This window comes from Lissotriton helveticus, chromosome 2_1 (assembly GCF_964261635.1).
Source record: "Lissotriton helveticus chromosome 2_1, aLisHel1.1, whole genome shotgun sequence".
Lineage (NCBI taxonomy): Eukaryota > Metazoa > Chordata > Amphibia > Caudata > Salamandridae > Lissotriton > Lissotriton helveticus.
The window spans coordinates 1334806637-1334826940 of NC_136059.1; the positions used below are offsets into that span (position 1 = coordinate 1334806637).

Consider the following 20304-nt stretch of genomic DNA (forward strand, 5'->3'; position numbering starts at 1 on the left):
GAGAGTCTCCGTCCCCAAGCCTGCAGCCTTTGTTCCCTCTTCAAGATCCTCTTTGGATAACATTGAGCGCCCGACGGCTCAAAAGCACCCTGCACCCAGCCGCCCTAGTGCTGTTGGCTGTGACCCCTTTGTCCTATCCTACTTCCCCTCTTGCCCTGAGCAAGTGACCAGGAGCCCAGCTCCCAGACCCGTGTGGCCTGCTAGCCGGCAGCCACCAACCGAAGGCCCCCTTTCCCTCATTGGATATCATTGGGCCTACCTACCTCTGCACCCGGCTGCCCTGTGCCGCTGGGACTGAACTAACTGTACTCACCTGACCCTGGGGGACCCCTGAGTCTATATCCACAACCTTAACTTCACCAACCAAGTACTCACCTGGAAACCGGTAACTTACCTGCAATTGGATAACATTGACCCATTTTGACTCAAAAATTTTCTAAGTGTGAAGTTTTGAAAACTGAAAATATTCCTATAAAATCAGCTGAAGTCCGAAATCAAAAGTACTCACCTGTTATCAGGGGACAAGCCAGTACTGTACCTTTCAGCCCAATACTGAACTGTAAAAGTAATCCCTCGCGGGTTTACTAGTAATCTGTATTTTCTCCATAGGAACCCATTGTCTGCTTTTCTATGAAATTTCTTTTAAGTGTCAACTTTTGAAAACTGCAAATATTCTTTAAAAATCGTACAAAATACTGAAAGTCAATTACCTACCTGGTTTGATTTAAGCCCCCAGTGCTGGCCCTAGGAGACCAGTGCTGGGTTACAAAAGTAACGCGATCATACTTTGCCTGCAACCTGAATTTCTTCCCGTTGAATAACATTGTCAGATTTACATCGAAAAGTTTCTAAGTGTGAACTTTTAAAACAGCTTTATATTCATGAGAATTCATCACAGTAACTAAAACGTTTTTGCTATTCTGGTTTCAGCTTAGACCCCAGGACTGAATCTAAGATCTGGTCCTGGAACTACCAAAGTAATCCATAAAGTAATCAACTGTACTTATCTGTGAAAAACCCATTGAGTTCAATGCTAGAGTGTGTTTCAGAACTGTGTTGCTTACTATCTATCCTGTAATTATTGTGTGCACAAACGTTATTGCTCCTTTGCAAAGTATTTACATGAGAGTACTCATAACTTGAAAAGTATATTTTTATAACTGTTGGTTCTAAAAATAAAACAACTATATCTGAGGATATAACAACAATTGGCCTGGAGTTCAGTTCTTGAGTGTGTGAAACCTTTTGCTGACTGAGTGTGTACAACAACTGCTTTACACTGTCCTCTGGTACTGCCTTACTGCTCGACCAAGCTACCACTTTGGAGAGTAAGGTCAGTTCTGACTTTAACCTCTGTTATACCTCTGTGGTTGGTGGACTCTATACATACTGTACTTCATTCTAGTCCGGTATATACAGAGCCACTTTCTCACAAACAAGGTGCATCATGAGGATAGAAATCCCTCATGAGCGTACTGTATTAAGCCTGCCATAAAAAGCACCAAACTCTCATTCTGCTCATCTGATCCCATCCCTCCCCTTTTTATAAACAACAAGAAAATTCTCTATAAGTGTTGGATTTGGCCCTTTTTGCAGGGTCATCCTTGAACTTTTTGCCTTCCTCCTCTATTTTTCTGACCTGTTGTTGGCTGTTTTATGACTCTGGGCACTTTACTACTGCTTATCAGTGCTAAAGTGCATATGCTCTCCCTATTGTAAATTGATGTATGGATGAGTGATTCCATGATTGGCTGATTTGGTTTACTTGTCAGACCCTAGTACAGTGCACTGAGTGTGCCCAGGGCTTGTAAACCAAATGCTGTTAGTGGGCTTGCAGCTCTGGTTGTGCCACCCACAGAAGCAGCCTGTAAAAGTGTGTCTCAGGTCTGCCATTGCAGAGCCTGTGTGCAGTCTGGTACTGCCATGTTGACTGGGCAAGTGCACCCACTTGACAGTCTCTAAACCTTCCCTTTTCATCATATCAGACACCCTTATGGTAGGCCCTAGGGCAGGGTGCATTGTAAGTATAAGGTAGGACAAGCCCTGTTGGTTGTGGCATGTCCTAATAGTGAATTACAGCCATTTTCGTGTTTCACTGTTGCAAGGCTACCTGTTCTCCATATGCCAGAATGGGCAGTGAGATTATTACATCTTATAATTCTAACTGACTCAGAGAACATGGTAGTAATTCAAGTTTAGTACGCCTGAACATAGAATGATAAAATACATATTTTAGTGAAGTTGGTTTTAACATTCTGTGTTTGAAAATACCACTTATAGAAAGTAGGTATTTTCTTGTCTAACTAGCCAAGCCTCCCTCTACTAGGTTGTGTATTCCTTGTCTGGAGTTTGAGTGACAGGGCTGGGGGATTCCAGGAGACAGGATGAGTCAGCCCAGTGGTGAATAGAGAGATCTGCATCTAGATGGCTGGGAGGAGTTGCACCTGGGACCTGAATAGGGCTGTGCCTGCCTTCCACAATGCCGGCTCCACCCCCTGTGGTGCGTCTGATGTCTCTGCCCTGCACTGTGAAAGGAGAGAAGGAGTCATGTCAACAAAGTGCTCCAGGGCTGTGCCTTCCCTCCACAATGCTGACTCCACCTCCTGTGGTGTATCTGATGCCTCTGCCCTGCACTGTGAAAGAAGAGAAGGAGTCATGTCAACAGAGTGCTCAAGGGCTGTGCCTTTCCTCCACAATGCTGGCTCCACCTCCTGTGGGGTGTCTGATGTTTCTGCCCTGCACTGTGAAAGGAAAGAAGGAGTCATGTAAACAGAGTGCCCCAGAACTGGTTTGGACTAGCCAAAGCCCCCTCTGCCCTCAGAGGACAAAGAATTTTGGGGTATAAATATTGGGACCATGATCCCAAGAAATTAGATCACTTTTGGACAACAAGAAGAAACCTTTGCTGAGGAGAGGATCCTGGAGAAACTGAGGAGAGACTATCCCTAAGCTGAAGTGCTGCTTGGGGGATTGGTCTACAGTGGTTGCCTGACTGCCAAAGAAAGGAGAGAGGAGTTTTGTGTGTACTTTCATCAACTTGTGTAAGGATCTCCAAGGGCTTGGAACAGAGCTTGCCTCCTGCTGACGTCTCAGGGACAACAGACTTCACTCATCAGCTCCTCAAGAGTTCTCCTGAAGTGCCTGCAGTTGTGTTGGACTTTTTAGAGACTTGTGTGTCGCAAGGAGCTGGTAGCACGACTCAAGATCGAGAAGCGTGTCGCAGAGCTGCCTCTTCACAACACGAAGTACCTCGCATCGCCGGAGGAGAGGATCGACGTCGTAGCAGATGCCGCCGCATCACCGGGAGCTAGACCCAGGGCCAGTCTCTGCTCATCGCCGAAGAAGAGGATCGACGTTGCAGCAGATGCCGCCGCATCACAGGGAAGCGTGTCGCATCAAGGAGAAAGCACCAACTTTATTTCTTTGCACCGGATCTTAGCCGCATTTCCATCGTTGCAACACTTTTGTTGCCCTGCGTGTCGCATCTTAAGGTACATAGACTTTCGCATTTTAAGAACTAAAGAGAACTAAGCTAAAACTACCATCTTAATTATAGTATTGTGAATTTCTGTTGGTTGTGGTCTTGTGATAAGTCTATATAAAGAATACTTATTTTTGATATAAAACCTGTGTGGTGTCCATCTGTAGTGTTGTCACTTGATTACTGTATGTGTTCACAAATGCTTTACACACTGCCTCTGAGATAAGCCTGTCTGCTCGTGCCAAGCTACCAAGGGGGTGAGCAGGGGTTATTTTAGGAGTATACCCCCTTACCCAGACTAGAGGCAAGGGGCCGTATTTTTCACAAGTACCTACCTGGGCCAACTACAGACCCCCAAATCTAACAATAAGAAAGGACATTTTGAGACACACAGCTACGGGGTTTGTTTACTAATTACCTTGTCTCTTCCTAATGCCAGAGAAACCATATGATCCTCAGTTACATCTCTTCCTTCTTAGAATGAGTCAGGAGTCCAAAAAATCATTTGGGGTAAAAAGCAAAAAATCTCCTGTGAGTTAGGGGCTTAGATACTCTTTCACTTTTTTTTTAATTTGTTATTTATTTCCTCAAGAAAGATGTATGTGCCTGTTACCCTGCTCAAGGACACTACATAATAATTGAAACAGTGAGATTATTTTTGTCCATTGAAACATCCCAAATAACGAAGATGGTTGAGAATAGTTGAAGAAGATTCATAAATGTGATCAGCATGGATTTATTTTTTTATGGTGATTTGTGTAAATGTGGTTTCTTAGATTCTTAATGGCTGGCATAAGCGTTTACATAAACAAGGGACAAATTAGTAGGCCTGAGTGACAAAAAATTCCACAACGCTCCATGGAGGTCCACAAGCAGCAGAGTGAGATAAGTCACACTGCTGATTTTTACCACAAGAAGTAAAACAGGGTGAACAGCACCACAAGCAGCGCAAGAGGGCGCAAGCTTCTTTCTGCCAATTGAAAAGATGTTTAACTTGAGTGGCAGCTTCCCCAATGCAAGTGGCCGCTTTCTCAACGTGAGCAGTAACGATCTGCTGTGACCACCCATGTTGAGGATTCTCGCCGGGAGATAGTCTAGCCTTGGTGAATCGGGAGAGAGGAAATACTCCACTCCATGCCACTATGCAGAGTTTTTCGGATCTCCGTGCTCTGTGCAGAGCGCAGATTGGGAAATACTCTGCAAACTCCGGAAGTGCAGCAGAGTTCTGATGGAGACATCTGCCAGTGGATTCCTCACCTTGTGAATATCCCCTTGCGTCAGCAACATTCGGAAATTCTTTTGTAGCTCTTCACGCCAACGTGGATGACGTCACAGAACGCACAGCTTCGCGCGCGCCGCTCCGCTGACATCACTGAATCCATAATAGGACTCTGTCGGCGTGATGACATCAGTTCCCTTTTTCCGCGTCGTCGACGCTAATGGTTTTCGAGGAATCCTCTGTAGCTATTGAGTAACTCTGTTACTGTTTGTTGCTTTCAGTGTTTTCTTGATTCTTTGTCTCCTGTCGAGATGTCCTCAAAGAAGACCGGATTCAAGCCGTGCGGAGAATGCAGGAAAATGATGTCAATCACGGACCCGCAAGATTGCGTATGGTGCCTGTCCTCAGACCATGAAGTCCAAGGGTGTCCATGCTGCAAGAAGATGAACCCCAAGGCCCTTCGTGAAAGAGAGGTGAAGCTCCTGGATGCCAAGATGAAGGGTAAAAAGGACAGGAAGAGCTTGAAGTCACGATCGAGGTGGTCGAGGTCGAGGTCCCGTTCGAGGTCCCCTTCGAGTTCGTCATCAGGGCATGCTTCCAGGTCGACAAAAAAGAAGCATAAGAAGAGAAAGCACGGATCTCGACACCATTCTGGGAAGGATTTGGATTTGAGGCCAAAGTTGCCAGGTAGAAGACATCGTAAGGATGATGTATCTCCTTCTCCAAATGTTCTGGATCCGGAAGGTGAGGTTTCGCCCATGGAGTCGCCGGAGCATTCACCGGCTCCGGTGTCGAATCCCTCTCCGGCGCCGTCTCGAAATCAAACTCAAGAGGAGGAAGAGGCTCCCTTGCCTGAGGGTTCGACGACTCCGGCTCACCAACCCGAGAAACAAGTGGACACGAATCCGGTGCCTCCTCGAGAGCAGCCTGTGGGTTCATACCCTCCATTTCCAGGCCCGGGACAAGACCCTACACAGTATTTAAATGCTATGTATGGTGTCTTCACGAGAGCCATGTACCTCTCTGGAGCACCGGTTGGTCCCATGGGTCTGATGGCCTTTAATCTGGGAGTCCCCCAGATATATGCTCCGGCGCCGTTCATGCCATTTATGCCGGCTCCGACACCGCCTTGGCATCTCACGGTGCCGCCGAGGTCTTCGACGTCGATTCCTTCATCACCGGCACCGGTTCCAGTTCAACCTCAAGTACAGCGGCCTGTTCCTGCGGCTCCGAGCTTGACGCCGGCTCCGGCTCCATTTGAGTCGATTGTGGATCCGTGGACGCCGTTCCCAAAGGAGAGGTCGAGACGTGAGGCTCAGCGACTTCTGGAGGAACAGAGGTACAGAGAAGTGGAGATGGAAGAAGGTGAGCTGCAGGAATCGGAAGATTTCTTTTATGACCTAATGGAGGCTAGTGGATTGGAACTGTCTCCGGAATGGGAGTTATCCTCTGTCCCAGATGCCCCTTTAAAAGATGTGACACCATATCATGTGGTCAACAAGAAGGCAGCAGAACTGTTGAATTTAAATCTGCCCACTGCAGAGTACAAGTCAAATTTATTAACAGAAGTCCTCCACTCTCCATCTTCAGTGGTAGAGCCTATGCTTCCTTTTAATGAAGCTTTGACAGAGCCAATCTTGGAGGTGTGGAGTAGGCCTCTTACGGCTCCAGCAGTTTCAAAAGCTGTCGCAAGAAGATATAGGGTGCCTCCTGGAGACCCAGACTTTTTATCTTCTCATCCTTTGCCAGAGAGCTTGGTGGTACAGGCAGCCTGCTCCAAAAAATCTGCAGGTGCTTTCCCTCAGGTGCCTGGAGACAAAGAATTTAAAAAACAAGACCAATCTGCAAATAACGTTTTTTCTTCAGCGAGCATGGCTCTCAAATCAACGAACGCCACATGCCTCTTGGGGCATTACATCCATGCTCTGATGGATTCTGTGAAACAGTTGGCCCCTAAAATTCCAGAGGAGGACAGGCAGAATTTTAATGAGGTGCTTGTTGATACTCAAGCTGCTGCTCGGCAAGTCATCCAGAGTGGGTTGGACACAGCTGACTCTGTGGCGAGAGTCATGAGGTTTTCTATTGCCACCAGAAAAGCAGCTTGGCTGAAGACTTCCGAATTCTCTGCTGATGTCCAGGCTGCCTTAATGGATCTGCCTTTTGATGGCTCGGGCCTTTTTGGGAAAAAGGCTGATGCTGCGTTGGAGAGATTCAAAGATAGCAGAGCAACAGCCAGGTCTTTGGGTCTACAGTCCAGAGGAACTGTGGGTAAAATGTATAGGGGATTTGGAATGTCCTCCTTTCGAGCCTACAAGCAGCCGCAACAGCAGCAGCACAGCAAAATCCGCTGTACAAATCGTACAGGGGCAGACGAAGAGCTCGTCCTCGAGGTCGTCAACCTTTCTCTTCCTCCTCCTCCTCTTCCTCTTCCCACCCCCCTCCAACCTCAGCAAAGCAGCCCTAGATCTGCCATTCCGGAACATGCGGGTCCTGTGGGGCGTCGGCTTACCTATTTTCTACGAGATTGGGAATCAGTTACATCGGACCTTGGGGTTCTCAATCTCGTGGAGAATGGGTATGCTCTTCCCTTTCGGGAATTCCCTCCAAATTACCCTCCTTGCCAAGGGTTTTGCTCAGACGACCATCTGCTACTTCTGCAGGAGGAAGTCCTGGCGTTATTAAGAAAAGGTGCGATAGAGGTGGTTCCGGAGCAGGAAAGGGTTCAGGGATGCTACTCCCGGTATTTCCTGATCCCCAAGAAGGATGGTAGACTTCGTCCAATCCTGGATCTCAGGATCTTGAACCTTTTTCTGAAGCAGGAGAAGTTCAAGATGCTCACCCTTGCGCAGGTTCTTCAAGCGCTGCTGGAAGAAGACTGGATGGTGTCGATCGACTTGCAGGATGCATATTTCCACATCCCCATCCTGAAGTCGCACAGGAAGTATCTCTGTTTCACGGTGGGTTCGCAATATTACCAGTTTGCGGTCCTTCCGTTTGGTCTTACTACTGCGCCTCGAGTCTTCATCAAGGTGATGGCTGTGGTGGCAGCACATCTCAGAGGGTCAGGGATACCAGTATTCCCTTATCTGGACGATTAGCTGATCAAAGCTGAATATCCAGAGAAAGTGCTCCATCAACTGCAAGTCACAACTCAGTTGTTTTACAGATTGGTTTTTCGATAAATGTACCCAAATCTCACCTGGTGCTCTCCCAGCGCAACCTGTTCATAGGTGCTGTACTGGCATTCCCTCCATCTCAAAGGATTCGCGACATATAGGAAATGATGCCTTTATTTTACAATAGAGCGGTCATTCCAGTCCTGAAGGTCCTTCGTCTGCTCGGTCGGATGGCTTCCTGCATTCTGCTGGTCAACCTTGCACACTGGCACATGAGGGCACTCCAGTGGTGCCTCCCCAGGCAGTGGTATCAACACAAAGGAGATCTCAGGGAGTCTGTGAGGATTTCAAGAGAAGCTGCTGCAGATCTGTCTTGGTGGGGCGTGGAAGGCAATCTGTCTCAAGGGAAGCCTTTTCAACTGCCTCCGTCGGTGGCCACAGCGATAACGGATGCATCCACCCTAGGGTGGGGTGCTCATCTGGGGGATCTGGAGATCAAGGGTCTTTGGTCTCCAGAGGAAAGGTTGCCCCACATCAACCTTCTGGAATTGCGGGTGATTTGTTTGGCGCTCAAGGCCTTCCTCCCTTCCCTTCGCGGTTGGTCGGTTCAGGTCCTGACGGACTACACAACTTCAATGTGGTATTTCAACAAGCAGGGAGGAGTGGGTCGCAGTGTCTTTGCAGAGTGGCTCTGCGTCTTTGGTCCTGGGTTCAGGACCATCAGATTTGTCTGATGGCAAATTATCTGGCTGGAGTTCTGAACATACTTGCAGACCGTCTCAGTCGGCAGTTCTCGGCCGTTCACGAGTGGAGGCTTCATCCAGAAGTGGTTCGTCACTTCTTTCGGACGTGGGGTATTTCTCAGGTGGACCTGTTTGCCACTCGAGAATGCTCACTGCTCGTCATTCTGCAGTCTCCAGTATCCGATGCAGGGAGCTTTGGAGGATGCGTTTCAGTTGACTTGGGACTCAAGACTCCTTTACGCGTTTCCTCCCATACCCTTGATTCCTCGGGTTCTGAGGAAGATACATCAAGACCGGGCCCAAGTCATATTGATCGTCCCTGATTGGCCAAGAAGGGTGTGGTACAAAGATCTTCTCCACCTCTCCTCGTGCCCGCCGCTCCGTCTCCCTCTCAGGGCAGATCTCCTCTCTCAGATGGAGGGGCAGGATCAACACCCCCACCTCCAGAGCTTACACCTTATTTATTTTATTTATTTATTTTCTTTTCTTATAAAGCGCTAACAATCATCCAAGTAGGATATCACGGCGCTATGATTGCTAAAGTACATGTACAGTTGGCATAGGTCGAGTTGGATTAGTCTGGATGGGGGAAGAGGAAAGTTTTTAGCTGTTTCCTAAATGCCAAGTGGCATTCTGTGAGTTGGAGGGCCATAGGCAGTTCGTTCCACTTGATTGCAGCGATGTGGGAGAAGGCTCGCTCACCCATCCTTCCACTCTTTAGCCGAAGGGTTCTTGCACGTGCCGAGAATTGAGAGCGGAGGTTCCTGGTGGGAGCATAGAACCGAATCCTGTTTCTGAGGATGAGAGGGTATGTCTTGTGCAGTGCTCTATGTGTGATACACCTCATTTTAAAAGTTGCTCTTTGCTTCATTGGCAACCAATGGAGATCACGCAAGCAGCTCTTGGCTGAGTCAAATTTTCTTTTCATGCAAATAGCCTTGGCCGCTGCGTTCTGCACCATTTGGAGCTTGGTGAAGAGATACTCTGCCATGCCTACGAACAGGGAGTTTCCATAGTCCAGCCTACTCACCAAGAGAGACTGGACTAGGATCTTTCTGCACTCTATTTGGATCCAGGGAAAGACTCTTTTAAGCATTTTTAGTATTGCAAAGCCTTTACCGCATATGGCATCTACATGGGTTTTCATGGATAGGGAGGTGTCGATTGTTATTCCAAGATTCCTTGCTGTTGGTGTCGGAGCAGGTGGAGTGCCCAGGGCTTCAGGCCACCAGCTGTCGTTCCACAATTGAGTGTAACCTCCGAACAGCAGTATCTCTGATTTGTCTGCGTTTAGTTTAAGGCAGTGCTTGTGCATCCATTCAGCCAATTCAGAGAGACAGTTTAGTAACCTGTCTTTAGGGTTGTTCTTCTCATCCAAGATTACAGTAAGTTGAGTGTCGTCGGCATAGGAACAGATTTCGACACCCCACTTTCTGCCTATTGCAGCCAGGGAAGACACAAAAACGTTGAACAAAGTTGGGCTTAGCGAGGCCCCCTGTGGGACCCCGTATTTGATGTTCCGGCGTGGGGATGAGAACTTGCCCATGTGTACTGATTGTGATCTATCCGATAGGAAAGACCGCAGCCATCCCAATGCTCTGTCCCTAATGCCCCTAGATGCTAAGGTTTCCAGGAGCAGATTTTGTGGGACGGTGTCGAATGCCGCCAAGAGATCCAACAGTATTAGGGCAACTGTTTTCCCCTGATCTACATGCATTCTGATGTTATCCAGCACGGCCAGGAGTGTTGTTTCCGTGCTGTTGTTGGCCCTAAAACCCGTTTGTGTGATATCCAGCAGGTTGTTAGCTTCGAGAAAACTGGCCAGTTGCCTGTTGACCAGTTTCTCTAGGACTTTCGACAGATAGGGAAGTTGGGATATGGGTCTGTAATTGGCCGGGTTGTTGATATCTAAGCCTGCTTTTTTTAGAAGGGGGGTGACTGTGGCGTTCTTCCAGCTGGATGGGAATTCTGCAGCTTCTAGCGAGTGATTCAGCACTTGAGTCACTGCAGGGCAGATTAAAGGGATAAGTTGCCGGAAAATATGATGAGGGCAAGGGTCCAGGGGGGAGCCAGATTTAATTTCAAGCATTGCTTTGCCCACTTCCTCTTCAGAGAATGGGCCAAAGCTAGTACTGCAGGCTTGGGAGGTGGATGGCTCGTGGTCCACCGGGCTGCCCGATTTGGGGTTGGGAAAAGATGAGTAGATCTTGTCTATTTTTTCGCAAAAGAAGTTATTCATTTTGTCGCATCCTACTTGTGAGGGAGTCAGATTAGATGAGAGACTGGTAGGACTGCATAGCTCTTTTACTATTTTAAAAAGCTCTTTGGAAGAGTCTTTATTCTCTATAATTCTACAAGAAGAGTAGTCCTTTTTTGCCTTCCTAATGGCTTTAGTGTATAACGAAAGTTCTTTCTTGTAAACAACCCTCGTCTCTTGAGTTCTTGTTAACCTCCATTTGTGTTTGAGCATTGTACATTTCCTTTTTAGCGACTTCAGTTCTTGCCCGTACCAATTTTCCGACATGGTGCGCCTGGGTTTGGCATCGCGGCGACGCTGTGAGCAGTGCTCAAGAGCCATCGCGATGTGGTTCTGAAGTCTATCTGTTGCTTCGTCAACACTTATTTTTCCTATAGAGGAATGGACAAAGTGTTGCTGAAAAGTTTCAACCTTAAAGTTAGCATAACTTCTCCTGTGGGTTGCTACTTGATAGGAGGGCCTAGCGTTTTTAGCAGGTAGGTGAATATTAAACTCGACCAAAGAGTGGTCCGTCCACAGTAATGGTTTTATCCCTAAAATGGAGATGGGGTTAATATTGGAGAACATCAGGTCAAGGGTGTGTCCGGCCCTATGAGTTGGTTGATTAATTCTCTGGGACAACTGCAGGATCCTTCATGCCTGGAGATTGAACGGGGCAACCTGAATTCTTTTTCTCTCCCACATGACGTGGTGGATGTCATTTTATCGGCCAGGCGTGATTCCACCAAGTCTATCTACTCTTATAGATGGTCTAAATTTGTCTCATGGTGTGGGGAGAAGTCCATTGACCCTTTGAAGGCTCGATTGTCTGATATACTTCAGTTTGCTCTTTCTTTGTCTCAGCAAGGGTTTGCTGTAGCTACGGTCAAAGGTTATCTTTCGGCCTTGTCGGCATTTCTTTGTCTGCCGGATCAGCCGTCCTTATTTAAATCTGCTATTGTTTGAAGGTTTCTAAAGAGCCTTACAAATGAATTAGATCCTACTCCCTTTATTGTGCCTCAATGGGACTTGAATCTTGTGCTCACTTTCTTGATGGGTTCACCTTTTGAACCTTTGCACAAGTGTCCCTTGAGACTGTTATCTTTTAAAACGATCTTCCTGATTGCAATTACCTCGGCAAGGAGGGTAAGTGAGCTTCAAGCTCTTAGTTCAAAGCCCCCATTCTTGACCATTCATGCTGAACGAATGGTACTCAGGACCAGGGCTGCTTTTCTGCCTAAGATGGTAACTCCCTTCCATCTCGGGCAGTCCATTACCCTTCCTACCTTCTTCCCTCCCGTTCACCTTTCCAAGGAGGAGGAGAGACTTCATCGCTTGGACCCTAAGAGGGCGGTGAGCTTCTACCTGGACAGAACCAGAGAGTTCAGAGTGGATGACCAGCTCTTTGTGGGTTTTGTTGGAGCCAGAAGAGGCAAGGCGGTGCACAAGCGCACGCTGTCAAGATGGATTGTCTTGTGTATCAAGATATGCTACTCTCTGGCGGGTAAGGAACCCCCTGAAGGTTTAAGAGCTTATTCTACTAGAGAAAGGTCTGCTACATCTGCTTTGTCTAGGGGTGTACCTGTAGAGGACATTTGTAGAGCAGCAACTTGGGCTTCCCTCCACACTTTCGCGAAACATTACTGCTTGGATTCCGAAGTGAGGAGGGACGGCCACTTTGCGCGTTCTATCCTCCAGGATTTTCTGGTATAGGAGAGTGGACACCCTCCTCCAGGAGTGGGGACTGCTGTGGGACTCTATTCACAAGGTGAGGAATTCACTGGCAGATGTATCCATCAGAAGAACAAGTTACTTACCTTCGGTAACGCTTTTTCTGGTGAATACAGTATCTGCCTGTGGATTCCTCACTGGCCCACCCGCCTCCCCGTTGTCCACTCTTGTATACCTGTTTTAGTGTCAATGTAGATATTTTATTGTCAAAGGAAATGTGTTATTATAATTGCTTTCCTGCATTGACTACACACTGTGTGTGTTATTTTGATTATTTGGTACTGTGTAAATTGTGTGTATATCTACTGTTGTCGGTCTGTCCGTGTGCCTCGAAGGCACGGAAAAAAGGACGGTACTGATGTCATCACGCCGACGGAGTCCTATTATGGAGTCAATGAGGTCAGTGGAGCCGCGCGCGCGAAGCCGTGCATTCTGTGATGTCGTCCACGTCGTCGTGAAGAGCTTCAAAAGAATTTCCAAATGTTGCTGACGCAGGGGGATATTCACAAGGTGAGGAATCCACAGGCAGATACTGTATCCACCAGAAAAAGCGTTACCAAAGGTAAGTAACTTGTTCTTTACTGCCCAGCTAATAAACAGACTTCTTTTCTTCATGTTGCTTCTCTTGCACATGTCTGAGCCAAGCAAATTCATAGACAAAGACCAGTGTGTCCATGTGTTTCAAATTTGTGAATGTGATTTAAGAAACATGTTCCATTCAAATCTTAAATTCTCCATAAAAAACCTTGCTGAGTGTGATTTTTCAAGAGTGTTGCATTGTGTTGCAATATGCCCCACACCTACTTAGTTTTAAAACTCTATCTTGGAGGATTATGCCAGTCATGTAGCCAAGAATATATGATAGCTCTCATTAAAGGCAAGAGTATCGATTTCCTTAATTATTTTTATTTAGTGCCAAGGGCCCTTAAAACGCATAACAAACAAAAAATGAACAATGTTTACCTTCAGTAAAGTGTGAGTAAGAACATTCACATTACACATATTTTTTGTGTTGAAAATTTGTATTGAGTTTTATAATATAATACAAGTTGACAATAAGGCATCAATAAGTGGTTAATAAATCCAATACTAATAAAATATATCAATGGAGGTATAACATTTGCTGTTGAATAAAACAAATAAATATGGAATACATAAATAGGTATATAATAAATGATTATTTAAATAAATAAGTAAAGAAAGGAAATGGTGAGGGATCCTCCATAAATGTTGTCAGTGATATCAGTCACAGTGGTCAGAATCAAAAGATGGTATTGCTGGAACCTGAAAGTTGAAAGGTACAAGGTCAGATTGGTCAAGTAGGCAAGTGCCCATTCTCACAGTCTAGCAAGCAACGTGGAGGCACCATGTGCTCATAAAGTATCTTTTGCCTTGTTTTAAATGTTGGCTTGCAAAGACTTTGAATAAATTTAAGCAAGGTAAAGGGGAGTTAGCTGGGAAGAGATTATGCCTTTTTAAACACAGAGGGGCAGATTTACAAGCCCCTTGCGCCTCTTTTACACTGCCGTTGTATCACTTTTGTGACGCAGCGGCGGCGCAAAAGATGCACCATGGTGCGGGCTATTTACAACTCCCAGATGCGTCACGTTGTAAAGCCCTGTGCCAGAAGGAGGCGTTCTTGCGCTGGGGGGGGCGATCCGGCGCAGGAACGCCTCCTAAAAGTGGCTGAGTGAAATCTACAAGATTTCACTCAGTCACTTTGGGGCCCATGCTGCGTCAAAACGCTGCGCCTGCTTGAAGCAGGCGTAAGGATTGAGGCAGCATTAACAAGATAGGGCCCCCCTGAGCATTGCTGGAGCTGCGTCGCTCTTGCGACGCAACTCCAGCAATGCGCCACTTTTACGGCAAAGATGCGTGACGCATCTGTGCCGTTTTTGCCCCGAGGTGCGCCGCATTGTAAATTGGAGCAACTATGGTGACGGAGGCATGGCGCACAATAAGTGGCGCATTACTGCTGATAAGCAGGGATGCGCCACTTATTGTAAATATGCCCCTACAAGAGGTAAAACAGTTCATAAAAATGTGCTGCCATACAATATTTTACTCCAGTAGCGGCCTCATCTCTTCTCCAGTGTCACAACCTCTCCCACGCAGGAGCTACTCCACAGAATTCTAGTACTCTTTGAAGTCTCTAAACAGTCAGTAGGTGTTTTGTACTCATACAGATTATTTATAACAATGTGACCGCGACCTTATAAACACCAGTCTTGGACTCTACGGGGCAGATAATGTTACTTACCCATCGGGCCCCCCTTGCATCTGAACTAGATTTGCAGAATTATTTTGCTCTTCTGTGGCAATCTCAAAGCATCCATATAGGGATGACAGCCAATCTCTTGGGGGCTCTATTCTCACATGATGCACGTAATGAATTCATATAAACAAAGTCTTTCTCTTTTAAAAGGTTTTGCACCCAATCTTAATCAACATAAAAGCGTTTCTTTGATGATGAGGACTGCTTTAAATGACCCTACCCCAGAAACGCTCCTTCTCCAGCACCAATGGGATGTGAGCCTCAGTCTCTCCATGTCGCATGTTGATAAAACTTTTTCCCAAGACTCTTGAAAACCTATGTATTTCCTTATTTTTCTACACACCCAACTGTAATGTAATTTAAAACATTAATCAAATGTCTTCCATCAGAAGTGGTTCTGGAATTCTAAGACTATGAAGGGCCGATTGTATTCTTGAATATCTAGGACAAGAATATTGTGGCACAGTAAAACAGTGGGCAAAATATAGAGGAACAAAATATTGAATGGTAAATGTACAGAGGGGCGTATACATTTGCCATTCTTAACACCACATAAATGAAGATTTATGTGTATTTTTTTTTGGGTACACAGATGTGGAATTAGGTACAGAAAATCTATACAAATATCTTTTGACATTTTGTCTCTCGATTTTTTGTCAACGATATTAGTGCCTTACAATAATGATTGATTGATTGATTGATTCAGAGACACATTTGGGAGGCCAAATTATGGAACACAGTGAAAATGATGCAACATAATGTAGTGCATTCTGTGACAATACTATTTTGCTGTTTCATCACACATTAATGCTGTTCTCGCAAGACGTTCTGCCTCTCTAGTACCAATATAACACTTGGGTGAAACAATCAGGTGAGTAGTTAACGTTTGCCACGGCTCAGCAACATGTGTTGTTTTTGATCCTTCTAAACTAGCCAAACATTTATTTGTGGAAAACTGCAAAGTGTGTATCATACGATGGATTATTTGGCAAGTAAAGCAAACCCATAATTGGATGGAAGAAGCCCCTGGATACCCTCATGGGTGACAAGCACTGCTTTACAAATCCCCCTTACATTTTCATTCCATTCCAGAGACCCCATTGATTAGTTGTGTGATTCTTTCAATTATATAGTACTCACACTCTCTCTCACATTGACAGAAAAAATCATCAAAATCTTACCTCGCCCTCTGTAGATAGTATGAACTCGCATAACCTGAGAGTGCTGTTCATCATTTTGATCATGTTCTCAAGCTGATAGATAGAGAGAATGGAAACAAGAAGGCTATTTAGACATGTAAAACTGTTGATATATGATTCTCTAAAATGGCAAACTGTGGGCATTGCCAATAACCTGTTGATCCTAGGTAATACGATAGGATAGTATTTATAAAGCGCACTTATACCAGCTGGTGTCAAGGCGCTAAGTAAACTGGGAGAAGTGACAGCACCAACAACCTGCTAGGAGGCAAATAACCAGGGGCCAGATGTACGACCGGGGCATTTACCGACTCGCAAATTACGCTCAATTGCGAGTCGCAATTTGCGAGTCGCTAAATGCCATGTACAACAGTGTCAGAGACACTGTTTGCGATTACTAATGGGGTTGCACAATACATGCCTCATCAGTATTCATGAGGCGCTCGCAGTTTGCGACCCCAGTAGGAATGGCTGGCCTTCCGAGGTATGGCGACCTGCTCGGCTCAGCAGACCTCCATATCTGGGACTGCTTTTCAATAAAGCAGTTTTTTTTTTAAATGCAGCCCGTTTTCCTTAAAGGAAAACTGGATGTATTTAAAAAATAACGTTTTTGTTTTCCCCTGCATTTGCAAAGTGGAAGGGGTCCCCTGGGGACACCTTCTCATTTGAGAGTGCATTATCACCCTCTTGAAGAGGGCGGTGAATTGTGAGTGTTTTGTGACTGCAATTGCAGTCGCAAAACATTCTTACGTAGGGTAGCAAGTCGCAATTAGGAAGGGACAGCCTTGGAAAGCCCCTTCCTAATTGTGAGTTGCAAATCCTATTTAGCGAGTTGCAAATAAATTGGTACTTGCTAAATAGGGTTTGTACATGGCCCTATTAGGTTTTGCATGTGCAAACGGGTCGCTAACCCGTTTGCGCATGTAAAAATGGGTCATACCTCTGGTCGCAGGTCTTCAAGAGCTTCCTAAAGACCGGAAGGGAATCTGCCTTGGATATCGAAAGGGGCAAAGATTTCCAAAGTTTTACGGCTGCCACAGAGACGGAGTTGCCACCCACTTGCACCCGTGAAATCTGGGAGTGACCAATTTTTTAAGAGAAGGAGATTTTTGTATTCTTTGCTCAAAGCCAATGCCAGCCGTATCCTTTGCCTAGTGTAGAAGTAAGGCTGAATTTGACCCTAGAGCTAAATTGAATTTTTGAGCCTATAAGTTCTTGCTTGTACACAAGTAGGATCACCCCCGTGTATTTTGTTCTCATCTCTCACAGAAGAGGTTAGTCTAGTAGTCAAAAGGATGATTGTTTTAATTAATCCTTGTTTCCAGCAGATGATAGATTCCACCTCCGTCTGTTTACTCTGTGCACTAAAACCATCTTTGAAATTAAGAAATCAGCTCTAGCTTTCTAAGGGTACCAGTGGATGAGAGACGGACTGAGTTGATACACCATTCACTCCTTGCTAGTATCGTAAATAATTCCTTTGTTTCTGAGAATGGAGTGCATTTTCCACAGGCAGTTATTCCTGTGATATCTTGCAGTTTTACTTTGATTTGTGAAGATGGAATGGAAGAAACAGAGTCCGAGAGAGGAGGCCCATAAACATGATGGTATGGTATTTTAAAGAAGACTCACATGTTTCTCAGCTGCTAAGGTGGGGATGTTGAAGGCATCCCTGTGTTCTGGTGGTGTTACTTCTTCAAGTAGTTTATATGGATACTGAAAATATAATAAAAAAGATCAGCATTACCAAGACCATTGTCAACAAATGTGGACTGTCATGAGTTTTGCAGAGATGGAAGTCATGAAACGCTGCACACCTCAAGCAACTACAAATGGAAAAAAACATTTGTACAAGTAACTGCATACTATGCTTGCTTCCTATTTTGCAATTTCACATCCATAGCACCTTGTGTTCATCACCTTTTAACCCCTTCCATGCTGATGACGAGCTCAGCTCGTCATCAGCATAACCTACCCTGTGCGGATGACAAGGTGAACTCGTCACGTAACATGTTATTTTTGACATTCCATCGCACAGCGGGAAAACCGCTAGCGTGGAAGTGGTTAAAGTAGAAGATATGTGTGAGTGTAATATTTCTATTTGTGAGTAATAGATCAAAGATGCAGAAACAGTGAATAATGGTGAGCTGGGGATGTATGACGTTACAACGCATACTTTTACAACGCCTACCTTTACATCGCAAGTTTTACAACGCATACCATTACAACGCATAATGCTTTTGGGCGCTGGATAGTGAATAGTTTAATTTACTATTCCAACTCCAGTCCCCGTGGATAGTAGGGAAGGTGTTGGATAGTACATTAAACCTATTCCCTATCCTAGAGCGCCCCCCAGCGCTATGCGTTGTAATGGTTTGCGTTGTAAAAGTTGCGTCGTAATGGTAGTGCGTTGTAAAAGTTTCGTTGTAAAGGCTGTTCACCGTGAGCTGGCAGTGTACAAGTGTACTGCTACCAGAAGTGCTCACTCTGCTCTTTACTCAAGAAATCTTGTGTGACTCCTTCTAAACAATACATGTTATACCTTATTGATATATACCATCCTGGCTCCAAAGGGCTCACCTACCATTGACATATCACTCTCCTCCACTACATTGTTAAGAGCATCAGGAAAGAAATTACTGGGGGGTGTGGCCAGGCACCCTAGGATGGTGGCCACATTTTAAGCGAGCTGGTGTCAGCTCTGAGAATCGTGCTGAATCCGACCCTTAGGCGACCTTTTTTCGGTTGCAAGCACCTGAACAATGGCCCTTATAATCACCCCCTTTGGCCCACCCGAGCCCATACAGGGAGCCCGGGATAAGAGATAATTTTGGTGATCGACAACATGGGTGTGCGTATGACCTGCCGAGAGATGGCCTGCTGGTGGCAAACTCCACCTGGAGCTGTGAACCCACCGTGGCGAGCCCCCCTTTGCATCGATTCCAGGGATGAGCGAGGGAGAGAAGACAGCTGATTAGCTAGGGTGTGGGATAAAGCTGTTTTCACTTCCAAGCGGTAGCCTGTAATAGCGGAACGGGTACTTTAGAGTGGAGGACATGGGCTGGGCGCTACAAGTAGCCAGGACTGCAACTGCAGCCTGGATGAGCCGACTATGGGGCAACCTTTTCTCTGATGCAAAAATCCATGAGGCGGCCTCTACGCTTGTCCCCTTCAGCTTACCCAAGCCCATGCAGGGAGCCGGGGACAAGAGAAACGCATTAGGCAAACAACGCCCTGCCGTGAGACTGTCATGATGCCAATGGACACAACCTGGAGCTGCAATCCCACAGCAGCGACCCACTGCACACAGGGTGGTTGCCCTAAGTCCTCCGCCAGGGGGGACCCACTAGAGCCATTGTCATCAGGGTACTGAACTTTGTGAACTGATAATATATCCTGTGGCAGGTACGCCAACATCTAGACATCCATTGCACCAACTCCAGGGTTATGTTCTTCCCCGATTACACAACTAAAGTGCAGCTCCTTTGTAAATCTTTCTTAGAGATTAAGTAGAAAGTCAGGGCTGTGGACATTCAATATATGCTGATACAACCTACCAAATTGAAATTAATGTCTCAGTGGAGAACCATTTTCTTTGAGAGTCCAGAAGAGGCCAGGGACTGAGCAGTGGAAAGGAAATAACTGCCCATATAAACAAAGGAGCCAATGACATCTCGGGAGATTGTAGGGGGTTCAACCATCCCACCCTAAGAAGAAGTGTAGCAGACTGATAGGAGGGCAACTCTGGTCACAACCAGAGGACAGGCGTAGGGCATCCTCCTCAGAGAGCTCCGGTGATCACCGGGGAGGGGACCCTTCTAGTGGATGATAAGAAGTTATTCAGTATTATAGAGGAGAATTTTGGTACCCTTCCTTCCTTTCCTCCATGTATAAATACAAATGTTTTCTCATTCACTTATGGAGAAGAGACACATTGCCTCCAGAGAGAGGGGCTTGCGTGGAGCGAAGCTACACAAAACTATGGTGATTACTTTCTGCCGACTTCTCCCTCCCATCACTTCACACCCCACCACTGTTACCTGTGCCAGCCACGCCTGAAGTTGGGTACTATAGGGCTGATTTCGGTTGCAACACTATGCCTCACGCAAGACACATTACACGGCCACGGACCCTAGTCAAACGGGCTCAACGACTCACCAAGACCTCTGACAACAAAACCATCCACTAAAAGCTGTTGTCTTGCAATGTCAGTGGGTTGCTGGATAAAATAAAATGCACAACAATTCTCAATAGGTCTACAAGCTGACCCTGGTTGTTCTATTGTTGCAAGAGACATATTTGCT

General features: G+C 46.1%; 1 long non-coding RNA gene across 1 annotated transcript; it reads right to left on the reverse strand.

Annotated features, from left to right (window-relative positions):
- Positions 1–13645: 13645 nt before the first annotated feature.
- LOC144819737 (uncharacterized) lies at positions 13646–17716 on the reverse strand. Its single transcript, XR_013607541.1, has 3 exons — positions 17633–17716; positions 15983–16054; positions 13646–13810 (listed from the first exon to the last, which is right to left on the reverse strand). It is a non-coding gene; the product is annotated as an uncharacterized LOC144819737 (long non-coding RNA).
- Between the last annotated feature and the right edge of the window lie 2588 nt (positions 17717–20304).